The 27598-nt window shown below is 39.9% G+C and overlaps 1 pseudogene; it reads left to right on the top strand.

The window, feature by feature from the left end:
- The first annotated feature begins 550 nt into the window (after window positions 1-550).
- LOC133093022 (uncharacterized) lies at window positions 551-27209 on the top strand (annotated as a pseudogene).
- The last annotated feature ends 389 nt before the right edge of the window (window positions 27210-27598 follow it).

Raw genomic sequence — 27598 nt, forward strand, 5'->3', positions numbered from 1 at the left:
CTTAATACATACCGAAATTTTCAGACTAGTTTTTGCATTTAGATGAGGGCTTTGCTCCTGTAATCCCTGCTGAGCCAGTCTTGGCCCTAAAAAAAGGCATTCTGGTTCCCTGTCTGGGAAAGCTGGTCATCATCCTGGTTCATGCCTCCCAGCTCTCAACCTAGGGACCCACATGCTAGGTTTCACTGGGGTTTCCACCCACCTGAGTCCTCTCCATGACATAAATTTGAACCCTTCTGAGCCTGCTTCTTTCTCATCACCTGCCATTCTGCAAGCCTGCTGCTTCACCACAGCAGAGAACGCCAGGATTGCCCACAGTGATCCAACTCTTCTAGGAAGTTCAAATAGGTAAAAGGCACCATCAGCACCAGCTCTCCCAATCTTGCCCATCGCTTTCAGGGGGGTTTGCTCCCTTTCTCACATCCCCTTACCTTGTGCCCCAGCATCAGGGGCACAGGGACAACCCTCCACGTCCAAGTCCCACCTACTGACTCCTGCTGTAGGACCCACAGAGAAGCTGAACTTAGCATCTCTGGTGGGCATCTCCACCATGGTATTTGCTGTGTTGGGAAATAAATTCAAAGATGCACAAGACACATCCCCCCATCCTCAAGCCGATAACCATCAAGTGTCAAAGGTAATCTCACAAGTTAACAAGATGTTCTCGTACCATGTCCTCAGGCATGAGGAAATGTTGTAAAACAACTAGATTGTCAAGGATGTGGGTTTTATGTCAGTGGCCTTGTAGATAAGCCCCAAAAGTAGGTTAGGTGAGAGGGGGAAGTTTTTCAACACCAAGGAAAGAAGTTCAGCTGAACTCGATGGGTCTTTCACAGGCCATTGATAAAGGTTTTTAGGCAAGGGGTAGCACGAACGATGTGTGAGTTGATAATACTACCCTATAGACAGCCTACCAGGATATTTGCAAGGGAAGTGTCTGAAAGCAGAAAGACCAGCTGGAAGGCTATTGTAATTCTCCAGCAGGGAAAGCACCAGGGCCTGAGCCAGAGAAGGGCAGAAAAAAATTAAGAAATAGGAAGGCTTTGCAAAGGAAGAAGCCACAGGACAGGACACAGAATGGATAAATGCAGTAAAGGTGAAATTTCAATCCCTAGTTCCAGGTAGAGGAGTGGTACTAGGAGCAGAAATCCTCTTTGAGTTAAAGTAAATCTGTCCCTAAGGCACCAAGAACCTCTGGTTCCCCCAAACGGAAATCACAGTGGTCTTAAGATTGAATCCTACTTTCTTCAGTTGTCCATTTAACGAGCATTTATTTAGTACTTTCTACGTGCTAGGCATTAAGAAGCCAAAAATAACAAAACGAGGTCCAGACTCCCTAGGAGTTCATCAACTAGTTCCATGACTTACAGGTAATTATTTTGGTTTCCCCATCTCTAAAATATAGAGCTGTCACTCAATTTTCATTCATGATTCCCCCCCCCCGTAACCAATTATTATACAACTGTCATTATTTAAATGCATGTTCTCTTTGAGCTATCACTAGCCACTGCTAGTGAATAATAAGGTGTGAATTATTTATTATGCTCCCCTTTCTAGCTGCATTGTCAAGGAGAACACACAGCTTAAAGAACACCATTTCAAATGCAGTATCAAACAACACAGAGAGCCGGAGGCACTGATCCTTCACAGCTTTTAGCAAAAAGCGTCCTTCCCCACTATTTCCCAGATGGAATTTTGTGCACCACTAGGAGGATGGGCCATACACTACACTGTACTCAGAGCCACGGGTAGCAGGGCACATTATTCTGGAGCATCTATTTTATTTGAAGAGTTGGAGTAATTTATTGATTTGAAATAGTCTATATTAAAACACACCAAAACATTATGCAGTAGAACATAAATTTGGCACAAGATTTTCACTTAAACAGGGGACTAAACATAAATTTAGTGCTGGGCTGTTTGGGTGCATGTGAAAGAGATTGAGGGAGCAGGGAGAGGAAGGTAAGTATATTGGCTCTTGAATGCTCTCCAGGGAAAAGCTTTGGAACCTTGATGGATACATCCAGGCCAGCCTAATGACTCATATGGCTCAGGATGAAAGAAACAATCCAGGACCACTCAGTGAGACCCAAAACTCCGACTTGCTGGGTATCAGTACCATTTTAAAATTCCCTTCCTTTTCCCCTATATTTACTTTCAGTGGAGCTTATACGTGCTTTATAATTCTGAGCCTATAGGCTACCCGTTATAAAATCAATAATTCTCTGAAATCAAAGAGCAAGCTATGAACCGAGTGACCACATCAGAGCTGACAGTGGTGTATGTGAGGTTAACTACCTGTGAAGATGGACACCATTACCTGCAGGACACAGTCCGCCCCCCTCGCCGTCTGTGAGTCAGTGACGCGTCCCAACTAAAACATCAGCAGCTCAGATTCAAGGTTTGTACACACTGGCTGTTTTTGGTGTCCCCCACCTCTCAAGGCCTTTAAAGAACACAGTAGCCCAAATGTTTTGTCCCTCTAAAATGTCTGTGTAAATCTTGACACAAGGGAAATCATCTCCATAGTAACCACAGATAAATCTAGATGGAAGAGTGGTTTTGTATCTCTTCACCTGAAATGAGAATATCTGGTTCAAACTGTATGGCTTTTTGATGCTAGAGACGATGGATTCAAAAGGTTAAACATAAAATTATTCAAATCTGTCCTCTGTGGCATTTAAGTAAAGTGGGCATACAATTTCCCCAGAGTTTAGCAGTTCTTGTGACTGATTTCTGGGCCTTTTTGCAGCTGGCCGAGCTTGGGTATAATAGCAGGGTGTCTTCAGCAGGAAACAGCTACAGAGTCACACAGCTTAGAAAGACCCTTAATGAGGTCCAGAGCAGAGCAGGCCTCCATCCCCCATTGCAGAAGTGTTCACAGGGCAGGGGCAGCTCTAGGATGACTGGGAGGAGAGAGGGAGGAGAGCAACAGCCAACAGTGCCCACACCGAACAGAAAAAGAGCAGAGCATTGACAGAAGTGGTGGTCTCAGCAGACTGGTTTCCCCAGACTATTGTGCTCCCACCACCCCTCTACTTGAAGGCATAATTTTGGGAGGTGTTTAAAGTGCCTGGAAATTCTGAGTTGGAGAAGCATAGTGTGGGAAAGGGTGACCTGCTCCCTTGGCTCCCTGGGGAATTTGACCCACTTAGTCCCCACTCAGGTGCAGGTGGATTCAGCCTCAGCCAGGAGCTGCAACCCCAGTGTACCTGACTCCACCCTGCCCTGCCCCAGCAGATCCTGGCAGCCAGTCAGGTGCTTACAGGGCAAGCTGGACCCCAGGAACACGAGGCTCCTTCAGCTCCAGGAGGAGAGGAACCGTGGGTGGGAATGGCCAGCTGACATAGTTTATAACTTAGTTTATAACTTTAAACTAGCTTAGTTTATGACTTTAAATATTGAGAAGCCAAAAATATATGTTAAAAGGTGTTTGCTACTCTGAGATTGACTTATATTTGTAACTACTACTTTAAAGATTTTATTCTATAAAATTATAAATGTGTTAATTTGTAAGATAATTGAGGCATTATTGCTACTGGCATCTTAAATCAGGCTTATATGGAAAAATATTTCCAAAGCATATATTATTACTTATATTTATAATAGAGTCTAGCTTTAATAAAATAACACTTTATTATACAGAAATAAATAAATAAATAAATAAATATTGAGCTATATGGTATATGGCCTGCTTTCATACTGCTGAATTTTATCAAGCATCAGTAATCAATTTCCAAGAAACATGAAGTCAGGGAAACATGTTAAACCAAAGCCTACTGATGAAATCAGCAAAAGCCAGAATGTGGAAATTCTATAGGACAAATAACAAACAGATTACAAGGGGGAGGAAAGAGGAGGCTGTAGAAACAGAGACTTCAGAAACCATTCAACCAGTGACACTGTACAGCCCTTGCTTGGATGGAGTCAGCTGACTGTAACATCATTCATGAGACAGTTGGGGTGATTTGAATACTGACTGGATATTTGGCAAATCTAAGGAATTATTGTTAATTTTTTTAACATGTGGTAATGGCACTGAAGCCACATTTTAAAAATAATCTTTATCTTTTAGAAATATACAGTGAAATACTAATGAATGACATGATGTGATGTCTGGGATTTGCTTCAAAACAACCTAGTGTCAGGGGAGAGAAAATATGATTAGATAGAGATGAAACAAGATTGTCCAGGAGTCAACCCCTGTTGAAGCTGGAACATGGGATATGAGGGTTGATGATACTACTCTCTCTAGTTTTACATAGATTTTCCTCCTTCTTGCCTGCCTGCCTTTCTTCCTTCCTTCCTTTTCACCATATCTATACACCAGACTAGAAGAACAATAGGAGTATTTTGAGCCTAATGTTTTTCCCATGTTAAACAGGGCTATTACTTATATCAAAACATTCACTATATCAAGACAGTGTGTGAGGGAGAGCAACTCTGAATCCAGAATGAGCTTTAATTTAAATCTCGCCTTACCAGCTGGGTGACCTTGAGCAAATCATTAAACCCTGCAGAACCTCACTGGCAGTTTTCTCACTTGTCAAACCATAATAAAACCACTTTGCTTCGTTGTACAAACCAGCAAAAATGTTTGAAAAGTGCCAGGAATAGGATAGGTTCTCAGTACATAGAAGTTACAATTGATCATAGACACCAGTATTTCCATTATTTCTGCAAAGATTTAAATTCTTTGAGCAAAAACAGAAGACATGATTCTTGATTTGAAAACTTTCACATTTTACCATTTAATTAATGATTTTGTTGCATTTACTTTTACAGGAGATTTCTTCCTTTAATCTGAGATAACAGCCGTAGAAAATAGCAAGCAGTTTAAAGTTCAATATTAAATGTAGGTCTGATAATGAAATCGCCTTTGACTGTTAAATTTTACCTGATTCTCACACCAGCTTCCGACTGAATATTTTCTGTGTATATATTTATCCGTAAGAATCCACTTATATCAGTTAGCATTTGTGAAATCCACCAGCTCCTGAGAGTCTAATAATATGAAGGTAAAGGAGGAATGTTGCCATCAGCACCGCATACCCTGCCTTCCCTCCTGGAACATGGGAGACGCTCCGTTGGAGCTCTGCTTCCCTCGCCTCTTTGCCTCTTAATCACTCCAGTGATTCTCCCCTCTCTCTCCTGCATCTTCAGTTTCTCCCTCACTACTAGCTCATTTCCTTGAGCATAAAATAGACCTTACTACTCACCTATTCTTTTTGAAAATCTCTCCCTTGACCTTATGTCCCCATTCAGCTTTTGCCCCGTCCCTCAGCTCTTACAGTAAAACTTTAAAGAATTGACTAATCCTTGCTTTCCATTCTCTCTCCAACCACTCTACCCATCTTTCATCCCCACCGTGCCCATGAAATAGCTCTTATCAAGGACTTTCAGCCACGCCGAACCCAATGGTCACTTCTTTGTCCTCATCCAACTGCACTGTGACACAGCTGTCCATGCTCATCTTCCCGGATCACTTTCTTCTCTTAGCATCCATGGCCCTTCACTCCTAGTTTTCCCATTCCAACTCAGTTTTTTCTTCTTCTATACCCAGCTGCTAATTATAGAAGCCCAGGACTAAGCCTTCAGTCCTCTTCTCTTCCACCCCACCCACCCCACCATAAATCTCATCTAGGCCCATGGTGGGGTTTTTGTTTGTTTCTTTTTGTGGTTTTTTTGGCCATGCCACATGGCTTGCAGGATCTTAGTTCCCCAACCAGGGATTGAACCCATGCCCCTTGCAGTGGAAGCACGGAGTCCTAACCACTGGACCACGAGGAAATTCCCAGGCCCATGATTTTAGATGCTATCTATTCACTGAAGACAATCATATTTTCATCTTCAGCCCTGATTTCTCCCCTAAGCTCTGGCCCCATAAATACTACTATTTAACCAACATTCACATTTGGGTGTCTAATTGGCAACTCAAAGCTACCATTTCCGAAAGGGATTCCAAATTTTCCCTTAATAATCTCCACCTATTTAATGTTCATGGTGAGAAAAAAGATCTAAGGATACCCGTCGTTTTGCAAAAGTCCCTTTAAAGATGTTTGGGTTCTGTAAATCATTCAACAAACATTATATTATAGACACAGCTGAGTGCTGAAGATATCAAGAGGGATGAGATGCGACTTCCACCATCAAGAAGTTCAATACAGTATAAAACCATAGCTAAACGCTCTGGCTTTGACATGTGCTACTTACAATTGCCTAAACTCGGCAACTTTTCTTGCCTTTGGTTTCCTCATCTCTAATGTGATAATAATAAAAATAATAATTATACTTTTCTCATATGATTGTTATGAGAATCATATAAAACAATACATATACAAGTGATTATTTCAGTGCCTGGTACATTAAAAAAGCACTCAATAAATGTTACCTTTTAAATAAGTGGCTAAACTGTATGCCTATCATCACCTGAAACTCAAAGTGTCTTTTCCTTTATGCCTAGAAGGGAGACAGATATATAAATAAATAGGAAATTATGCAATACACTTGAAAGTAACACATAAAATAGTATAAATTCTGAAAGAAAATGTTCTCCAACGAAAAGCCCAAACCAAACAATTGCCACAGAAACATTCACCTCGTGGGATGTCTTTTTCTCTATCCTATGCTTACCCCTTTTAACTTATTTCATCTTTGCCTTATGGTCATCTCTTTCCCCTCAAGCATTCTCCATGAAAAAAGTCACCCCATTTTTAGAGGCATATTCATTCTTTCTTCCTCCTACACACAAGGGATCTGTTACATTATAAAGCTGAGCCAGCAGAATGACTGTGTTTAAATGCCAATTATGGAAAGCCATAAATGAAGCATATCATTCAGTTTCCTGCATAAATACTTTGCAAGCGCTCTGATTTCCAGACTATTAGGACTGTTTTTCCTCTCCAAGCACAAGCCCTGAGCCTTTAGAAAAGTGTCCTTTCCTTGGGAATATGAAGGGAAACAAAGGTAAGCACTGGGAAGCAAGGGTGCTCTGCAGAGCAGCAAGGCCTCGCTGGATCACTTGAGACCAGCTTTTTTCAATCTTGGTTGAAAACAAGTTCAGTATGTCACAGACTGTTTGAAATTTCCTCAGACACTCTTAATAACCAAGCTAATTGTCCAGCCCTAGGTTCTCCTCCCAATTTTTGCTATGACCAAAGTTTAATATATCCTACTATTAAGTGATCACATATCAAATTTTCTCATAGCTTGTAAGGTTTTCTCAGACAGCACACTTAAGCTCAAATTACGTAGTATACAGATAAATTTTTTTACCAAAATCTTTGCATCCACGTAGATTATTGGAAAACTGAACTCATCAAATTTCACATCAATCCTGAGGTGTATATCAGAGTGCTCTTTAAGGGTCATATGTGGAGAGATGGAGACCCAGAGACATTGCTGAATCCATAACAGGGCAGGAATGGGGTCATGGAACCTGAGAGTAAAATGCTTTCTCCTTTTGTTTTTCCTACAGGCCTTCTTTACCCATGCAGCCTAATCAGCATCCTGAACAAGGGGCATCCTCCTGAAGACGTCTGCATTCTTCTCGAGAAGGAGTGAGAAAAGACTGTCTTCATGGCACACATTTTGCTGTATTCATTTTCCCAGATCTCTTAAAGCAAACGAGTCCCTCTGTGCCCCTCCCTTGCTTTATTTCTGTGAGGACTTTATTGACAAGTAAACTTTCTTATCTCTATTCAGAGTCTATAAATTATGAATTAGTGTCTTCAGAGATAAAGGGGAGGATTAGTTCTTCCATACAGGGAAATCCCACAGCAAGGTCAACAGCACACTGTAACGCTCCCTTAAGCTTAATACAGCACAGAAAGAGCAGGTTCTATGTCACGAACTGCCTCACTGGGACCCGGGAGGGAAGCATTAAAATACCTCTTTCCAGATGGAGACAGAGACTCAGATGGAGAAACTTTACAGATGGAGTTTCCTGAGCTCCCACAGCTAGTGTGTGTGGTAGAGCTGGCGCTTAACAGAGGCCTGTCCTACTCCATGCCCATCCTTTTTTCCCTTTTGCACTCCGGAAGACAAAGCTTCTCTCCTAGAGCACCTTCAGAACATCTGAAAAGATCTGAAGATCTGTAATCTAACCCAGTGCCATCCAGATCCCCTGCTCTGCTTCAACACTTGGGCCAGCCTCAGAAATCCATTCGCTCCACCTGAGAAACTAAAGCTTTGCCAAGGGCTACCTCAGAGTAGGGCTGAATTCCTGAATGTTGACATTCTGAGTCTTTCTCAAAGACGAGGCAGAGTTAGACAGCATCCTGGAGTCAGATAGGGCAGAACTCCAGGTAAAGGCCAGAAACAAACTGGCCTTGGAAAATGGAAAGAAAACAGAGGCCCTGGAACTGGAAGACCAGATTCTCCTCCTGGATTCAGCATTTGCCCGCAGTGAGAACTTACATTGCCTCATTTCTCTGAGCTCCAGCTTTCTAGTCTGGAAAATGGAGATATTAGAACCTTCTGCTTATTCAACATCATTACATTGATGATGAAAAGAAGTAGTGGGAGCAGCCTAGGTGTTCCTCAACAGGAAAATGGATAAACAGAGACATAGCCACACAATAGAATATTATTCAGCAACAAAAAAGAACAAATTATTTACACATGCAACAACACATGACTCTCAAAAACATTATACGACAGGAAAAAAAAGACAGACATAAAAGACTGCATGATTCAATTTATATGAAGTTTTCCAGCAAAAAAAGCTAACCAATAAGGATAGAAATTAGGATAGTGGTTGCATGGGGAACTGACTGAGAAGGGGCATGAGGAGACTTTCCGGGGTGATGGAAATGTTCTATACATTTGATAGGAGAAGTGTATGCATTCGTCAAGAATGATTGAATGCAGACTTAAGATCTACACCTGTCACCATATGTAAAGTGTACCTCAATAGAAAACATAATACAATTTTAAAACCTTTGTAAATAAAAGAACTTTGTACAAATGTAGAATTCTGCAGTTGCTTTACCAGAATACTAGTCCTCTTTACGTGATGGCTTGGTCGGACAACCTCATATGAGTGACGTGCGGTGGCTCCAAAAAAATGCACTTAATTGAGGTTACTCTCTTTTATTATCCAAAGTTTATGATTGGATCTGAACATAGGGATTTCTGAGAAAAGCAAATAGCATACAAATACAGCAACACTAAGTTTAGAAATAATGAGTCATATTCTAATAGCAAAGTGGCATATGGGCCATTCCACAGCACATACACATTTCCTCTAAATCAGACTCCCTACATTTCCATAGGAAAGGGAAGTTGCTATTTAAAATTTAGCTCGAGAAAAGCAGGCAGCAATAAAAAGAATAATGCCATTTGTATTGAGTATACCAGCCTCTTCCAAAATGTTCTTGTTTCTGCTCTCAGATGCCCTGCAAAGCAGAAAGCATTATCTCCATTTCAGAGATAAGAAAATCAAGGCTCGGGTGTGACTAAATTACTTGCCACAAGACACATACCAAGAAATCAAACCTGTGTGTGTCTGACTCTATAGCTTCTTTACTCTATCCTGACAGATTATATATATTTTCCAGTCACACTTATTGTTCTAATTAGTTATCTTCTCAGTTGTAGGTAATTTTCTCATTACACAATAGTCATAGTAGTAATATCTAATGTTTATTGAGTATTTATCAAGTGTCAGGAAGTTAACATGTATTAAGGCATTAAATGCTTAAAACTTAGTAAAAGGGAGACATTATTACCAGCTTGATTTACAAATGAAGAAACTGACCAAGAGGAGGATAAGGGCTTTCCCAAGGTCACACATGGAGCAAGTAGCAGAGCCAGCATTTGTGCCCAAGCAGCCTGGATTCAAAGGCCACGTGATCAGCCCAACCATTGCACTGTCTTTTCTCAATGGGTGAGAAACCCAAAGTGCAAGGCATTATACAATAGTACTCAAACCTTTATTTCAGAAAAGAGTAGAACATTTTCAACTTTTCTAGGAAAGGTCGGCAACCAGAAGCAAGTTCAAGATTGTAAAACAACGTACATCTACTATTTCTGTCTAACTCGTAGTAGCAGTTGGGGCTATCAGTGTATCTATAGTAAATGCAAAGACAACAGAACTTTATAAATCCTGAAAAGGTCACAAGGTCAGGACATGACACCATCATGATTGACCATCTCCTAGAAAATTTCATTCTAGTCCGAAGATTCACCCCAAAGCCTCCAAAGAGTGTGTCAGATTCTCAGAGTAATAGCTCACTGTGCAACAATGGGAGTAGAAGGAGGGGCAAAGGAAGAGAGACTGTGAGCTTGAGAAAAGAAGAAACTCAGGGGCTTCTGATACTCTCCTTCCTTTTCTTCTTCCTACAGAAGTACTGATCTAAGGCTCATATTCCTATTACAGGGTTCTCAAATTTTAGCATGCATCAGTACCACCCAGAGCAGGGGGAATTTCTAACAAGTCCCCACGTGAGGCTAATGCTCCCGGTCTAAAGACCACACTTGGAAAATCACTGCCCTGTAATATTAATCCCTCCCAAGCCTCTGCTTAAGTATCTCCAACCACAAAGGACACTGAAGTGAGATTAACACTGCCCACTCAACAAAGCATGAGGTTATAATTTTACTTACTAACCATGAGGAAATGCTACCAAATGTTAAAGTAGAAAAACACTTTGTAATAATAAATTCTAAACATATCTATTTCTGAAATACACACAACAAAAGTTGCTATATTTCACTAAAAAATAAAAGGTCATACTTTATTTTTCTTAATGACTACCAGAAATCCCAGGTCAAAATTTTCCATGTGCAATGTTTATGCCTGGTCAGAAGAAAACCCCTGCAGACCCAGAGGCTAATGCACAGGTTCTGAGTAAACGTTGACAGCCAGAGTCTCAGTTGAGCTCATTTAGCTTAACAAGTCTCTAGCTCCAGTTCACGGTGAGCAGCAGAGATCAATAAAAGCTCTATAATGCTTTTCCATTAGTCTCCAGACTTTCTTTGCTCAAAATGATAAAGGATGAGCAAGGGTCAATAGTGTGATAGACATAACCCAGAGTTGCTCATTAGAGCTTACTACATTTACATAGAATTAAGTGGCACATTCTAGGGGGGTTCTGTGTTTTTCTGGGGTCACTTTGGAGAGATCCCTCTTCCCTGGTTTATCACCAATTCACCAAATCCTAGGCTGAAAGGGGCCTTAGAAACCGTTTGATTTAACTTCTCATCAGCCTATGTTATAAGATTCTTGCCTACAATACTCTTAGGAGATGTAAGTATGACAGTCGTCAAAAAGGTGAAGACATGGACTTCTCTGGTGGCGCAGTGGTTAAGAATCCCCCTGCCAATGCAGGAAACACGGGTTCAACCCCTGGTCAGGGAAGATCCCACATGCCGTGGAGCACCTAAGCCCGTGCACCTCAACTACTGAGCCCACGTGCCACAACTACTGAAGCCTGAGTGCCTAGAGCCCATGCTCTGCAACAAGAGAAGCCACCGCAATGAGAAGCCTGTGCACCGCAACGAAGAGGAGCCCCTACTCGCTGCAACTAGAGAAAGCCCGCGCACAGCAACGAAGGCCCAACGCAGCCAAAAATACATTAATTAATTAAAAAAAAAAAAAAAGGTGAAGACATGTCAACAATTGGTGAATTGAAGGGCTTATGAGTATTAATTATATGAATCTTGCAACTTGTCTGCTGATTTCAAATTTTTCAAAATAAAATTTTGGGAAAAAATGTGGAAAAGAAAAAGGTGAAGACAGAGATCTTCAAGACTTCTCGTTCAGAGCAACTTTACCTGGCTTCCTGACCTATTCTTCAATGATAGGATTATTGTTTAAAATAAATCCTTCAAAACTATGGTATCTAAAACAGGCTTGGAAGGGAGTCAAAACTGCTCAACTAATTTACGTCACAAAAATAAAACTCCGTGAAGAGAGGAAATCAGCCTGTTTGTCACCACTGTATGCCAGAGTGGGCACAGCTGGACATAAGTTCTCAATAAATATTAATTGGATAAACTAATGAGTGAATGAGACCATCATAGGTATTCATAGCTATAATAACATTTTGTAACTTTCCAGAATAACCCTAAATGACTTGTTCAATCGCTGAGGATCCCACAGTCCTCAGATTGGGCTTGAAATCAGAAAGAACTGTGTTTTATACCTAAAACACTTGCTAGAGATACCAAAGAGACATTTTAAAACAGTCAGAGGAAACTTAAAGTGTGTTAAGCCATGGATGCAAACATGAAACTTTAAATTAGTGTTGTGAAATTTTTTGAATTTTTAATTTTAGTTGGATCCTAACAAGGCTATCTGTATACATGAACATGAAATCTACTCAGAAAGAAAATTGAAGCCTTAGTTAACCCATTTAACTTTAGATTGTAATTTTGCCACTTAAAAAAAAAAACTTCCATTATAAATTTCACTATTAAGGAAGAAAACAAATAACCACTGAGCACCTGCTATGTGCAAGCCAATGGGAAAGACTCTCTTACGAGCATCATCTTATTCAGCACATCAACAGGCACTAACTTTCAGACATCCGGGAAATCTAGATATCCAAATATCTATTGAAACCAACAGTAAGCTAATCAGGCAACTTTTGTGTTTAAATTAAATGATCCAACAGCTAAGTTGAAAAGTAAATTTCTAACACCTAACACATGCCTTGAATATGTGTTAAGTGACTAGAATTGAAGAAAATAAACATTAGCTTTAGTAGATAAGAGTAGGAAAAATATTTCCCAGTCAAGTCAGAATACTATTTGAGATAGCTGGAGAGGACAGGCATTTCAAAGGATGTTGATTACTTTCCCATGGACGAAAAAAGGAAAAAAAAGTCAACCAAAAGGGCTGCAAGTGATATTTTAAAAGGATATAGGGAGGGTTAGGATGGTCACCCCATCATTCACAAGAGGTATAGGAGGTCAAAAATCATCCTCCATACAGTATTGTTTACTAGGATGGTTAAAAAGCAGAGTAATACTTGAGCACATTTGCCATTAAATTCTCCCTCCCATCTCTCACTCTCTATCCTGTCTCTCTCGCTAGATGAGCCATTTTTTATTCTTCTTTCCATTCGAGTGGAGAACTGTCTGCTTGCATCTCTCCTCATCTTTTCAATGGCCCCATCCTTGTTTCCCTTCTTTCCCCCTCTCTCCTCTAGTGGCCATAATATAGAATTGAAGTCTTCAGTGTTAACAGTCGTTGGTTGGAAAATTTTATACTTCTCCCTTAAGAATACCTCAGCTTTTTTTAATGAGCTTCAGTCTTGTTTAAAACTTCAAGGTTTTGAAATTTTCTTGAAATCTATGACCAAAAAAAAACCTTGTTCTATGCCTCCATGAAAGACAGCTTTTAAATTATCTGTAGCTTTATTGTAATAAGTTTTGAAATTGGGAAGTTTTGGATTTCCAATTTTGTTCTTCCTCTTTAAAATTGTTTTGACTATGCTGGATCCCTTGCATTTTCATGTGAATTTTAGAATCAGCTTGTCAATTTCTGTGAAAAAGGCAACTAAGATTTCAATAGGGATTGCTATCCCTTTCTACAGATTGAATCTGTAAATCAGTTTGGGGAGTAAGCCATCTTAACAATATTAAGTCTTCTGATCCATGGAATAAGATGTCTTTCCATGTATTTAGATCTTTGAATCAGGAAAATCATGATTTTTGCGGACCTGGAGGAGTACACACTGCAAGAGGATACGCATCTAGGAATGCTTGAATACCTGTAAAGCCAATCACTGAATTTAAAAAATTTTTAAATAAAAGGCATGGTGAAAGAAAAATCCCACTATAGAAGATTTGGGGAAAATAAAATGCACCACTACTGAGATACAGTGACTCAAACCACTATATTGTTTCAGTGTGAAGAATGAAAACCTGAAGCAGAAAAGGCAAAAACATAGTTTGTCTTAATATATTTTTCAAAAGTAAAGATAGATCCCCAGGGCTCATTTTGTTTCAGCTCTTGATCTACCTCTTAATTGCTCCTTCCTTTGTCATCATTGATTTCAAAATCAGAAGGAGGGCTTCACACTTTTTCATTTGTTTATCCCTCAAATGCCTGCAGAGAGGGAGGCAAACGGGGAAAGTATAGTATCTTCTTGCCTCTGCAGCTTCTAAACTTAGAGGCAGCCTCAGAGCAAAATGGGAAGACACAAATGCTGATATATTGCTGACTGAAAAGATTTGTCCTGCTTACATACATGAAAGAACAAAAATCTGTGCTCCAAGATTCCCTGCAGCTTCAGAGCCACCATCAGATCCTACCATGGGTCCAAATTCACAGTTCTGTGCTTTATTTCCCAAAATCAGGTCCTTTCTTGCTAAATTCAATGAGCCCCACTCTGGCTCTGCTCTCCTGGGACCTCAAATATCCTTAGTCCTTAGAAGGACTTAAGTTTAGGTTTGCAGTTTCCAAAGACCTCTCAAAGAGACTTCTGAGGATACCCTCCACAAAATTGTGTGACATGCACACAGCCACTGCAGTAAAAATAACTTTCACCCTTATAACCTGGAATTGATCCTACATTATTCACACAACAGCATGAGGAAAATGCCTAGATAACCTATTACTCAAAATTGTATCTCAACTTCTTTAGCAACAACAATAATCAGATTCTCTTTTTTTTTTAAGGAATGATGAGCTTACTTGAAACTAAGATAAAAAAATAAACTCTTGCAATTTTTATTTAATTTTCTCCTGAATTAAACTTTGATGCTTACTATGGAAATGCAGGTTCATGACAAAAGTGTTCCCCTTCCTACTATTTGTGATCTCTAAGAAACTCCTAAATAGAAATGTGGAACCACTCCATCTCCTCCAAAGAAATGTGATTATCTATGTTAATGAAGGATAAGTTTAACATGAAATAAAACCCAAGTAATTCAAATATTTTACTGCAAATATTCATGTTACCCCCTACCTATTTTTGCCAGAGCTGCTGGCAAATTAAAAACTAAAACAAACCATAACAACAACTTTTTAAATATTACCTCTTATTTACTAGATAGGTCCCTTCCTAACAAGCAACTTGCTCTTTCGTTCCAACCTCAAATTCAGAAGTCAAGCTTGTGGCTCAGCAAAATTGCAAATTTCATGGACCGCTAGAATGATCTGAACATAGCAGAACTAAAAATGTTACATCCACATTTGCCGAGGGTCTATTTCATGGCCTTCATTAAATGTTTACCTTTCCTTTATATTCACTGGTTTGACTCTTAAACAATTGATAGATAACAGGTATGTGGTTAAGAGCAACTCAACTCACATCTTCATCTACAAGTTCTTTTGTGTTTAACTCCCATTTCAGAACCCCCCCCTGTCCCTCTACTTACATTTTCCTACAGAGAAGAAAAATCCTATTATTTTTACTGACTACTTCGGGAATACTTCCTGGAATATAAAGTCATTTCTTTTTTAACCATTTATAATTAAAATTTCTTCATTTGGGGTCCAGGCAGCCATCATTATCCATCCAGTTCAGACCTGAAAAGCATCAGTCAATCTCGGTGGTTTCTTCTAGGTCACAATGTCTGATACTCTTGATAGCAGGCATTCCTCTTAATGCACCTCCTGTTTTTATCATCAAGAAACTCTCAGTGGGCCTTTTTTCCCCTTCCTAATGAGAGTTGTGACATCAGTAACATGTAGCCAAGGCTAGTACCCTTCTCTTGGTCCATTTGCCTGACCTTGACAATGTCTTCCTGATGGGTAGGTGTTCCCAATAAATGCTAGATACCCATACACTGCTCTCATTTCAATCACAGTAATTTAATACCTGTTTCATCCCATCACAAGCTTCTTTATCAGATGCTCAACCATACACTTAACTGGATGCTCAATTCTAAAGCCCGAATCAGAGACCATTCTAGGAGGTGTCAACTCATAAAAGAGATCTGTACCTTTGAAATGTAAGCAGAAGAGAGAGTCTACAAGGTTTGACACATCTTTAACTCCATCTGTGGTAGTTAGACTTTAACTTTCATTAAGTCAAGGTTTTTGTATCCTCACATCAGTGAGTCATTGAAATGTGGCATGAAAATAACTGTAAGACTTTTTGCAAACACTTTGTTAATTTAAAAGTTCAAGGGCTTCCCTGGTGGCGCAGTGGTTGAGAATCTGCCTGCCAATGCAGGGGACACGGGTTCGAGCCCTGGTCTGGGAAGATCCCACATGCCGCGGAGTGACTAGGCCCGTGAGCCACAATTACTGAGCCTGCGCTTCTGGAGCCTGTGCTCCGCAACAGGAGAGGCCGCGATAGTGAGAGGCCCGCGCACCGCGATGCAGAGTGGCCCCCACTTGCCGCAACTAGAGAAAGCCCTCGCACAGAAACGAAGACCCAAAACAGCCATAAATAAATAAATAAATAAATAAATAAATAAATAAATAAAATTAAAAGTTCAAGAAAGAAATACACCCCAGAGTGAAACCTTATTTTAGCCCTAAAGGAGCTGGATGATATGACAATGTACATTTTTAATGTAATTCAATAAAAATCACTTAGTGTTATCCCCCATTTTCCCCTGAACTTCTCAATATGCTTCTTGGTCTAAAAGCTTTCAGAATTAATACAATACTAGAGGAAAATGTTGAATTGTGCTTTAATTTTATATTTGACACGGACCGAGTATCTTTGGCCATGCCAATTAACCTCCTTGGCCTTAATATGTCCATCAGTTAACTTTCTTATTAAATGGGGTCATACTTGTTCTGTTTTCTTAATGGGATGCTGTAATAAAAAGGAAAAATATTGTGAACTTTCTATAAGTATAAAATGTATTTTCTCAATTTACTTCAAAAAGCACAGGGATGGACAACCATAATGCAAGACACTAAGCCAGGTAGGAAGGATGCTGGGTTAACCAATACATAATTCCTGGACATTACTAAGCTTTATTCATATTTGGGGTTTAGAATAAGAGTTTAATAAAAGAAGTGCAAGACGTGTACACTGAAGATTACAAGACACTGTTGGAAAAAATTAAAGAAGATCTAAATAAATGGAAAGACAGCTCATGTTCATGGATCAGAAGTCTTAATATTGTTAAGATGGCTTACTCCCCAAATTGACATATAGACTCAATCTGTAGAAAGGGATATAAAATCCCTATCAAAATTTTAGCTGCCTTTTTCACAGAAATTGACAATCTGCTTCTAAAATTCATATGAAAATGCAAGGGATCCAGAATAGTCAAAACAATCTTAGAAGAACAAAACAGGAAAACCAATAGTTCCCAATTTTAAAACCTTTTACAGTAAACCTACAGTAATCAAAACAGTATGATATTGCATAAGGCTATATATATTGATCAAAGGAATAGAATTGAGTGTACAGTAATAATCCCTTACATTTATGTTGTCAGTTTGGGCTGCTATAACAAAAATATCATAAACTAGGTGGCCTATAAACAACAGAAATTTATTTCTCACTGTTCTGGAGGCTGACGTCCAAGATCAGGGTATTACTATGGTTGAGCTCTTAAAAGGGCCCTCTTCCAGATTGCAGACTGCTGACTTCTTACTGTGTTCTCACAGAGTGAAAAAACAGCTACCTAGCTCTCTGGTCTCTTTTTATAAGGGCACTAATCCCATTCATGAGGGTACTACCTCTTGCCCTAATCACCTCCCAAAGTCCCTAATTCCAAATACCATCACACTGGGGATTAGATTTCACATTATGAATGTTGGGGGACACAAAGATTCAGTCCATACAAATGGTCAGTTGATTTTGGCAAGGGTGCTAAGACAATTCAATGGGGAAAAGACAGTCTTTTCAACAAATGGTGCTGGGACAACTTGATATCCACATGCAAAAGAATGAATTTGGATACCTACCTCACACCACGCCCAAAAATTAATTCAAAATGGATCATACACCTAAATGTAAAATCTAAAATTCTAAAAATCCCAGAAGAAAACATAAGAGTAAATATTCATGACCTTGGGTTAGCAATGGTTTCTTACATACAACACCAAAAGAACAAGAGATCAAAGAAAAAAAGATAAATTAGACTTCATCAAATTATTAAAAAAACTTTCATGCTTCAAAGAACACCATTAAGAAAGTGAAGGTGCTTTGTGACCACCTAGAGGGGTGGGATAGGGAGGGTGGGAGGGAGACGCAAGAGGGAGGGGATATGGGGAGATATGTATACATATAGCTGATTCACTTTGTTATACAGCAGAAACTAACACAGCATTGTAAAGCAATTACACTCCAATAAAGATGTTAAAATAAATAAAATAAAATAAGAAAAAAGAAAGTGAAAAGACAACCCACTGAATGGGAGAAAATGTTTTCAAATTATATACAGACAAAGGAGTTATATCCAACTCAACAATAAAAAGATATAATTAAATAAACAAATTTAAAAGATGGGCAAAAAATTGAATATACATTTGTCTAAAGATGTCAAATAATGAATAAATTTATGAAAAACTGCTTAGTATCATGATTCGTTAAGGAAATGCAAATCAAAACCACAATGAGATGCCACTTCACACCCACCAGAATGGCTAAAATCACAAAGACAAACAATAACAAGTGTTGGCCAGGATGTGAAAAAAATTGGAACCCTCATACATTACTGGTGGGAATGTAAACTTGTGTACCCACCTTAGAAAACAGCTTTGCAGTACTTCAAAAAGTTAAACAGAGTTATGACCCAGTCATTCCACTCCTAGGTTTATACAAAAGAGAAATAAAAACATACATCCACCAAAAAATGTGTACAAAAACGTTCACAATACCCCAAAAGTAGAAACAACTCAAATGCCCATCAAATGATGAATGGATAAATAAAATGTGGTATAGTCACACAATAGAATATTGTGTGGATAACTGATACATGCTGTAATAGGGAAGAACCTTTGTATTCTATTACAAGTTAATCACTAAAGGGATGTTGCCTATAAGCTTAAATTATACATAATGGTCCATCGCTGGGAACCCTGCTCCCTCCGTAATGAGCATTAAGCTAAAATACCTTTGTTTATCTCACAGGAAACATCCTGACCAGGTCCAGCTGTGAATGACTGCAGGGAGGGAGAAATGAACACATCCCCTTTGGAGGCTGATGGGAACCAGGAAGTGTTTGACTTTACTCCGTCCCCTTTTAGTATAAAAGGAGCCTGAATTCTAACTCAGGCAATATGGTTCTTTGGGGCACGAGCCCACCATCTTCTTGGTTAGCTGGCTTTCCGAATAAAACCGTTATTCCTTGCCCCAGCAACTCGTCTCTCAAGTATTAGCCTATCGTGCCACGAGCAGCATGAGCTTAGACTCAGTAACAATGCTACAACATGAGTGAACCTTAAAAATGTTATGCCAAATAAAAGTAACCATTCACAAAAGAACACATTTTGTATGATTCCACTTATATGAAATGTCCAGAATAGGTAAACCTATAGAGACAGAAAGTTGAGTAGTAGTTGCCTAGGGCTGGAGGTGGGGTGAGGAAATGGGACATGCCTGCTAATAAATAGGAAATTTCTTCTTGGGGTAATGAAAATATTCTGGAATTAGGTAGCGATGATGGTTGCACAACTCTGCGAACACACTAAAAACCACTGAACTGTATCTTATAAATGAGTAAATTAAATGTATGTGAATTATATCTCAATAATGCTCTTTTTAAAAAAATAATAGGTAGAAGAAAATGACAGCCATATAAAAAATAAAAAGATGAAGTGGTCAATATAAACTTTTGGTGGCTAGTTATGGTGAGATTCTGTTTCAATTTACACAGGTAATGGCATGCTGTATCTGCCTGATATTTAAAAGTCTAGTCCTGCTGGGAAAAATTTCTTGGTTGATTAATACATGGTTTGTGAGATGCTTCACCAAATTCTCCTGATGCCTCGCATAAAGCTGTCATACAAATTTCAAATACAGGTCACTAGATTAGATATTAGAGACTGGGACAGATGACCCAAAAAGGACCACGGCTTCATTTCCAGTTGCCACTGTGTTTCCATAAGCTTCTTTTCCTGTTGTTTACTCTTGACATCTGCATTTTCTTGTTGCCTTATTTTCACTCTGGATTTGTTCTTTTTATCCCTAATACAATCCTGGCCCCAAAACTTAATTTCACAGTAATTAAAAATAACTTCACAATGAATGCCAAATTCTCCACAGAAAAATGTCACAACATTAGAGCAGCTATGATTTGAGTCAGAGAAAGCAGTTTTGTTGAAGATGGGAGACAACTCACTCAATGGGGGCAGGCAATGATGGGGCCGGAGTCCTCCCTTTCTCATTACATAGCTATTCATTATAGCTGAAGAGTCTTACTCAAACTGATTAAGGATAAGAAAAGAAGTCAAATCAAAAGCCTTAAAAGAAGCAATAAATCCCTTAGCAAAAGAAGGGTGAAGTAAGGTTGTTCTGGGAGAGATGCAGTCACATGTCAAAATCCAAAGCAAAATGGTTGGATCAATCAAAATTTTTGGCCAGTGTGATGATCAATTTTATGTATCAACTTGGTTTCGCCATGGGATGCCCAGAAATTTGTTCAAACATTATTATGAGTGTGTCTATGAGTGAGGGTGTTTCAGGGTGAGATTAACCTTAGAATCTATAGACTGAGTAAAGCAGATTGCCTTCCCTATAGTGGATTCTTTTGAAGGCTCATCCAATCAGTTGAAGACCCAATAGAACAAAAAGTCTGGGTAAGAGGTAAAACTCCTCCTACCTGACAGCTTAAGCTGCAGGTTGATCTTTTCCTGCCTTCAGACTTGAACTAAAATTCAACTCTTTTGGAGTCTCAAGCCTGCCAGCTTTTGGACTGGAATTTACATCATCAGCTCTCCTGGGTCTCCAGCTTGCCAACCTTAGATTTGAGCCAATTTCTTATAATAAATATCTCAATAGATATGTAGATAGATAGATAGATAATTGGTTCTGTTTCTTGGAGAACCCCGGCTAATACAGCCACTTTAGACCAATCTGTATCTCAGATATTGAGAGTTCTCGTTATTATATTTAATCCATCAATCTTTCTCAAAAATAGGAAGTTTTCATCTTTAAGCTAATTTCTACTTTCTAAACCTGAACATTCTTATTTTTTTATCAACTACTGTTTTAGCAAAAGTCTTTTAAAAAGATGGGGGAAGTAAAGAGTTCTGTTCCTGAATATGTGATACTGAATTAAAGTATGTTTTATGTTGGTCTGAAACATTAGGGTAAACAATGGGTCTCTCTGAAAAAAAAAAAAAATAGTTCATAGACAATACAGTTGAGTGCGTCATAGTTATTGGCACAAAAAGGGAGGACGAGGAGAAGATAGGGAGGAAGAATCGTGGGGGAAGGGAGGGGTAAAGGGAAGGAGGGAGGGACTAATCATATCCCTGACAGACTAGTTTAAAACTATGTATGTTATAAAAATAAAATATTCTTAAAGTGAAATTGTCGTATTAAGCATTGTCTAAGGGCCAGACACTGAACTGATTTACATGAATTATAATCTCATTGAACTCTCCAGACAATAGTAGTGAACACTTATGGGACATTTTCTCTTCTACATGCTTTTTGCATATTAACATAAATAATTCAACATGGTTATTATCCTTTATGGCAGATGAGGAAACTGAGGCTTTAGAGAGATTTAAGTTAGCTCTCCTCATTCACGGAAGTGGTCACGTTGGGATTTAAATATGGGAGGTTTGGCTCCAACATCTGTTCTCTTAACCTGCACAATACAGCAGGTTAAGTGTCACCTAAAAAAAGTTACCACCTCTCTGATTCTTGGTTTACAGTCTATAAAAATAAAATAAAAGCTCCTACCTTGCAAACTTGTAGCAAGAAAAAGAGATGATTATGGAAAACCTTGGTGGTTGTAGTTCAATAAATGATAGTCATTATCGTCATTATTCTTCTTCTTTTGAAGTCTGGCAGAGAGCTCAAAGACCCCAGCCATACAACTTTCCTACTTTATTTGTTTCTAACCTAACAGGCCTAATTAATGAAGAAAATAAAATTCTATGTTGATAGAGGGAAACTGAAACAAAAGTACTGATAGGATAATGAAGGATATCTGGTGCATCTTTATAACAACATAGCCAGGAGGGGAAAAAAATGTTTTCCATTTTACAGGAAAACAGAATTATCCACTTATTCTGAAATAAATAAATAAATAAATAAATAAATAAATAAATAAATAATTACTAAAGGGACTTAGCCAAAGGTATATAGTTAGTTGGTGACTCAGCGAAGACTAAAGTATGTAAGTTTCATTAACATATGACAATCTTTTCAAATGTCTTTACAAATCTATTGAGTGTTATGAAGAGTTCTACTCTGGGAGAATAATAACATTTTATACCACTGTCAACAGGAAAAAAAAAAAACAAGAAACACACAACCTAAAATTTGCAAGTTATGTTTTATTCAGTGACTGTACTGAGGACTATAGCCTGTGTAGACAACCTCTCAGATAGCTCTGAAGAAATGTTCCAAAGAGGTAAGTGAGGAGCCAGGATATATAGGAGTTTTTGCTGGGAAAAAACAAGTAGTAGAACATCAAAAGGTTACTGCTAATCAAAAAAAAAAAAAAAAAAAAGACAAAAAAACCCCAGACTTCTCAAGTTAATGATCCTAGTGCTTTTCTATGTACAGGAAGATGCAGGAGTCTGGGCTCACTGAAATTATTTCTTTAATATGCATCTTAATTATCTAGAGCAAGCATCCTGTTTTTCTCCATCCTGAATTCCCCTCAGGGCGCATCAGTGGGGCAGCGCCAGTGGCTTACGGAGGGCAACATTGTTTACTGAAATGAAAGGCAACACTTTTTTTGTCACGCCATCATAAAAATAAGTAGTGCTAATCTAACAAGGTTTAAAAAAAAAATAAGGAAGTGTTAATCTGCACGTAGTGAAAGCAAACCAGAAAGAAGTAAATAAAATTTGCTTCAAATTTCTGTTCTTGCTTTTAAATACTCACATCTGTTACTGCTTTTCTTTCTTTTCCCCCTCCTGATAATAAGATCAATAGAAGAGAATAAGAGTTAATACATAAAGGGAGGTATTGCTGATATAGTTAGTTGGAGCCTTATTCTTTTCTCTTGATTCCTCTGATTTTCCATTGTCTTCTCTGTCTTGTCCAAATAGATGTAGATACACTTTGGACATTGTATGAAAAGGCAGTGTTTGAGGCTGCCTTAGAATAAATTCTTCAGAAAATCTTTGTTAAACTGGTCTTACTGCTGCTCTGGGAATTTCTGTGTTGTTCTCTTGGGGTCTCTTTATTGCTAAGAACAGCTTTTAACATCAAGAATTGTGACTATTATGATACATCTCATATGTTTGTTAATGATTAATGGGACAATTAGTTCCTTAATGAAATACTGCTTTTCCGATTTTTAGAATAAACTACTGACTCTCATTACTATTATGATCTTTATTCTAATATTAAAAGTAAGAATGGTTAAATGTTAGGGTCTTTCCATTAAAGACTTCAGCCTAAGCATTGCATCTCTGTTAAATTATAATCAGTGATTTGGAGCAATGACACTCGTTCTGCTAGAACACAGCCACATAGGAACTCAAAAAATATATGAATTAGGAAAGAAGGAAGGAAGGAAGGGAGGGAGGGAGGGAGGGAGGGGGAAGGGAGGGAGGAAGGGCAATCCTGCTTTTGCCATTCACTTTATAAGAGAGGGGCTGAGTATTTTTAGATTCAGGGGTGTCTCTCCAAAGCATTCCAAAGGTACTCAGTCATGGTGTTTGGATTCCTAATTGCTAAAAAGTCATGGAGGAGGTAGCTGGGTCACTGAAAGGAAGGGAAGGAAGATAGAGTCCTACTGACAAAATAGGAGAAATGTCAATGGACAGAAGAGAAGATCCTGAAAGATGGTGTTTAAAGAAGGAGGAATTGGGGGAGGGAGGGGAGGAGTAGGGAGTGGGTGAGATAGAGAACTATACAGTTACTTTGTAAACAGTGGCTCTTTTAATTTTTCAGAAGAACCCCACGAAGGCAATATTATTTCCACTTCATAGATGAGAAAACTAAGGTATAGAAATAATAGACAAGTTGTCTCAGACTACAGTTTCTCAGTAGAAAAGATGTTAGTAGAACCAGACTTTGCCCCAAAGTACATACTCTTTCTACCATGCCACCCTGGGCAGGTTTGGAGCTTGAGAAAACTCACATTTCAGGCTATTAATTTTGGTCCCCTGGAGGTAAGACCATTTTCAGGCTGGTCATTTTCAGTGGATTCTCACATCATGTCCTTTCTCCTTCCTGGTGTTCTGAACTCCAGAGACATTCCAAACAAACTTTCTGGGTCATAAATACAGCTTTTACAAAGTGATCCTATTCCCTTCCCTGTAATATCTGTCCTCAAACCTCCCAGGTTACCTTGAGAGCATATAGTCTTTTATTACTTTTAACTTTTCTTACTTTATAAAGTTTTCTACTCCAGCAAGCATGTGTCCTTTAGTTATTCAACAGCTGCTTTATGATAATGATGATGAAAGGCCTGGTTCCAAATGTTCAGCTGATACAATTAGAATCACTTTATATTCTTACATTCTAAACAATTTTGCCTGCTTCTTCAAATCTTATTCCCCTTTCCATAAGCTGTGGTATGTCTTAACCATTTGTTATCTCACTATTTCTAGTTATCAGCACAAAGGGAGGATCCTCTCTGTGGGCAAAAAACATCTTTTTATTGTTTTGTTTTTAATATCCAACTCATCTGTGGTTATATACCACCTTTTTTTAAAAAATTATTTGCTTTATTTTTTTTATTTTATTTTATTTATTCATTTATTTATGGCTGTGTTGGGTCTTCGTTTCCATGCGAGGGCTTTCTCTAGTTGCGGCAAGTGGGGGCCACTCTTCATCATGGTGCGCGGGCCTCTCACTATCGCGGCCTCTCTTGCTGCGGAGCACAGGCTCCAGACGTGCAGGCTCAGCAATTGTGGCTCACGGGCCTAGTCGCTCCGCGGCATGTGGGATCTTCCCAGACCAGGGCTCGAACCCGTGTCCCCTGCATTGGCAGGCAGATTCTCAACCACTGCACCACCAGGGAACCCCCTATGCCACCTTTCTTTTTTAATGTTGCTTGTACCTTTGTTTCTTGATTTTTTTCTTGATCTTTTCAATAAATAAGTTTTTTATTTCATTGATCAATTCTCCTTGTTTTTTATTTTTCTATTTCATTAATTTCTGCTTTTATTTTTAACATGAGTTAACACAATTTTTTGTAATTTCTTCTAAGCTTCTTGGTTTGTACATTGCTTTGCAATAAATACATTGAACGTTGTATGGCTTTTCTATACTCTTCCAATTTTATGTAGGATTTTTGTTTTTCTTCTGTTTCTAAAAAGTTTGTAGTTTCCCATTTGTGCTTCCCTTTAACCTACGTTTAAAGTATTCTTAAATTTCCAACTGTGCTATGTCAATCAGGGGGAAATGAGCTGTGTATGATTTCTGCCACTTAAAATGTGTCCATCTAAAAAAAAAAGTGTCAATCTTTATTTTGTGATCTAGTTAATTTTTGAGAATGTTCTGTTTCTAATAATAATAAAAAAAAAACACCTATTCTCCATTTGGGGTGCAAAGTTATACATAAAGGTGTATCTGTGTGTGGTTATATTACATATGTCATTTAAGATTATTTTTAATGGGCTAGATGCTTCTGCAAGCTATACCAGTTTCTCCCCACCTACAGTTCAAATAATTGCAAGGTCTCATAGCCATTTCACAAACTTTGGTCAGGAAGAGACCTATTTCTATACTTCCACAAATGTACAATCATGGGGAGTATGGGGGGGGGGAGGCATGTCACAATCTGATAAGAAAACTAGATAATGAATAATGAGACCTAAAAACCAGTGTAAATAGTATTGACCCCACCGCAACACGGGCTTGACGACCTGAACAAGTCACTCTTCAGGGTTTCTATTTCCTCATCTCCCAATGGGGGTGGTCATACTTGTGCTGCCAACATGACAAGGTTTGTCAGGAGAAGCCAGAAGATAAGGAATGTGAACAACATAAAGTGGTAAATAAAAAATATTAGCAGAGGTTGCTACTATTTAGATAAAAGATACAGAAAAGATAAAGATGTAAAACGGCCAACACAGATGCTGCAAGGTGCTCAGTTTCCATTGGTTCCCTTCCCTGGCCCCAACCACCTTCGGCTTCCTTTGGGGACACCTCCTCCGGCTTGCAGTAACCCCCACCCAGTCTCTCTCTTCGTTGCACCGGCGGGTTGGAACCTGCTGGAAGCGCGTTGTGAAGTGAGCGGAAACCTGCCCGCAGCTAAAATTCGCGCTTCAGCACAATGAGGCCGAGCGTGTGCAACGTGTCCTCCTTAGGCGATGGGGGCTGACGAGCAGATGTTGCCCGAATGCTCATTAATCAAAAGACTCTTTCGCCCCGGACCCCACTAGGTCTTGGGCAGAGTCTCGGCTACACAGATATCGGGGCTGGGAGCCTCAAGGTCCTCTGCGCTCTCAGCAAGCAGCCGCGGCGTTCAATCGAAGCACTAAGTCCTCGGTAGAAAAGGAATCGATGGTGTTCTGGATGTTGGTTTTCAGGGAAGATGCTCTTCGCGGTCCCGCGCCTCCTCGGGAAGATAATTGAGCGCCGAGCGCGAGCGCTGGGGTCGCCGGTCCGGGAGCCGCGGCAGCCTGAGCCGCGAGTGTAGGCAACGAACCTCCCAGCCCTCTCTCCCCAATTTGCCTTCCTGCCGCAGTCCGGGCCCAAATCCTCTTCACTTGTGAGTGAGCACACACAAGTTCGCTGGGCACGATCCTTCCATCTGCTTCCCCGAGGGGGTCCAGCCTTTCAACGATTAACCGCCCAGCCAACGGGGAGGAGGGAAGGTGCTGGATGGAGGGAGTGGGGCGGGGAGAGGCGTTTTGCACGTTCAAAGGCACCAAAATTAACTGCCAAAGCTAAAAGGGTTTGCTTTCTTCCGTTTTTGACAGACGAATGCGGTGGGATGCCTGCTGGGCCGACTGCCGCCCCGGCCCGGAGCCCTGGGCTCACTTCGCAGCCTGCCGCTGAGTTTCAGACCGCAGTCCTCAGCATCCGCCCGGCTTCACCCCCTTGCCGAAGTCTGCAGATCGATGGATGCTGGGCGCAGGCTTTCCCTAGGCGGGTTAACGTTGGCTTAGGCTAAAGCCCCAAAGCTCCCACCTTCGCCTCCTGTTTATCTGCCCGCTCCCACCACTACCACCGAAGTACGTGCCCCTCCGGTAGTGTCGGGGCTCCGATCCGAGCGAGGGGGAGGGCGCCTCCCCACCCCCTCCTCCCCATCCCCGCCGCGACTCGGGGTTTTACTGCAGCAGCCGGAGGTGACAGCGACGCCTTAGCCTCCTCCGTTGCTCTCAGAGCCCAGGCTTCCCCTGCATCCGGAAAGCACCCCCTCCTGAGAGGCTGGTCCCCGGAGAAGTGCTAACGAGCTACAGGAAACCAAATTTAAAAATGTAGAAGTCGCTGGGCTGCATTCCTCCGAGGACGAGCCTGGTCGCCCAGGACTGAGAGTGGCAGCGTGTGGGAAGTTGGGACCATAGAGCAAGGGGGGAGGGGAGTGGTGCAGCCGGCATTCTCTTCTGGACGGAGTCGTTGGGAGCAGTGCGGTTGGACAC

The sequence above is a fragment of the Eubalaena glacialis genome, chromosome 6, assembly GCF_028564815.1.
Source record: "Eubalaena glacialis isolate mEubGla1 chromosome 6, mEubGla1.1.hap2.+ XY, whole genome shotgun sequence".
NCBI lineage: Eukaryota > Metazoa > Chordata > Mammalia > Artiodactyla > Balaenidae > Eubalaena > Eubalaena glacialis.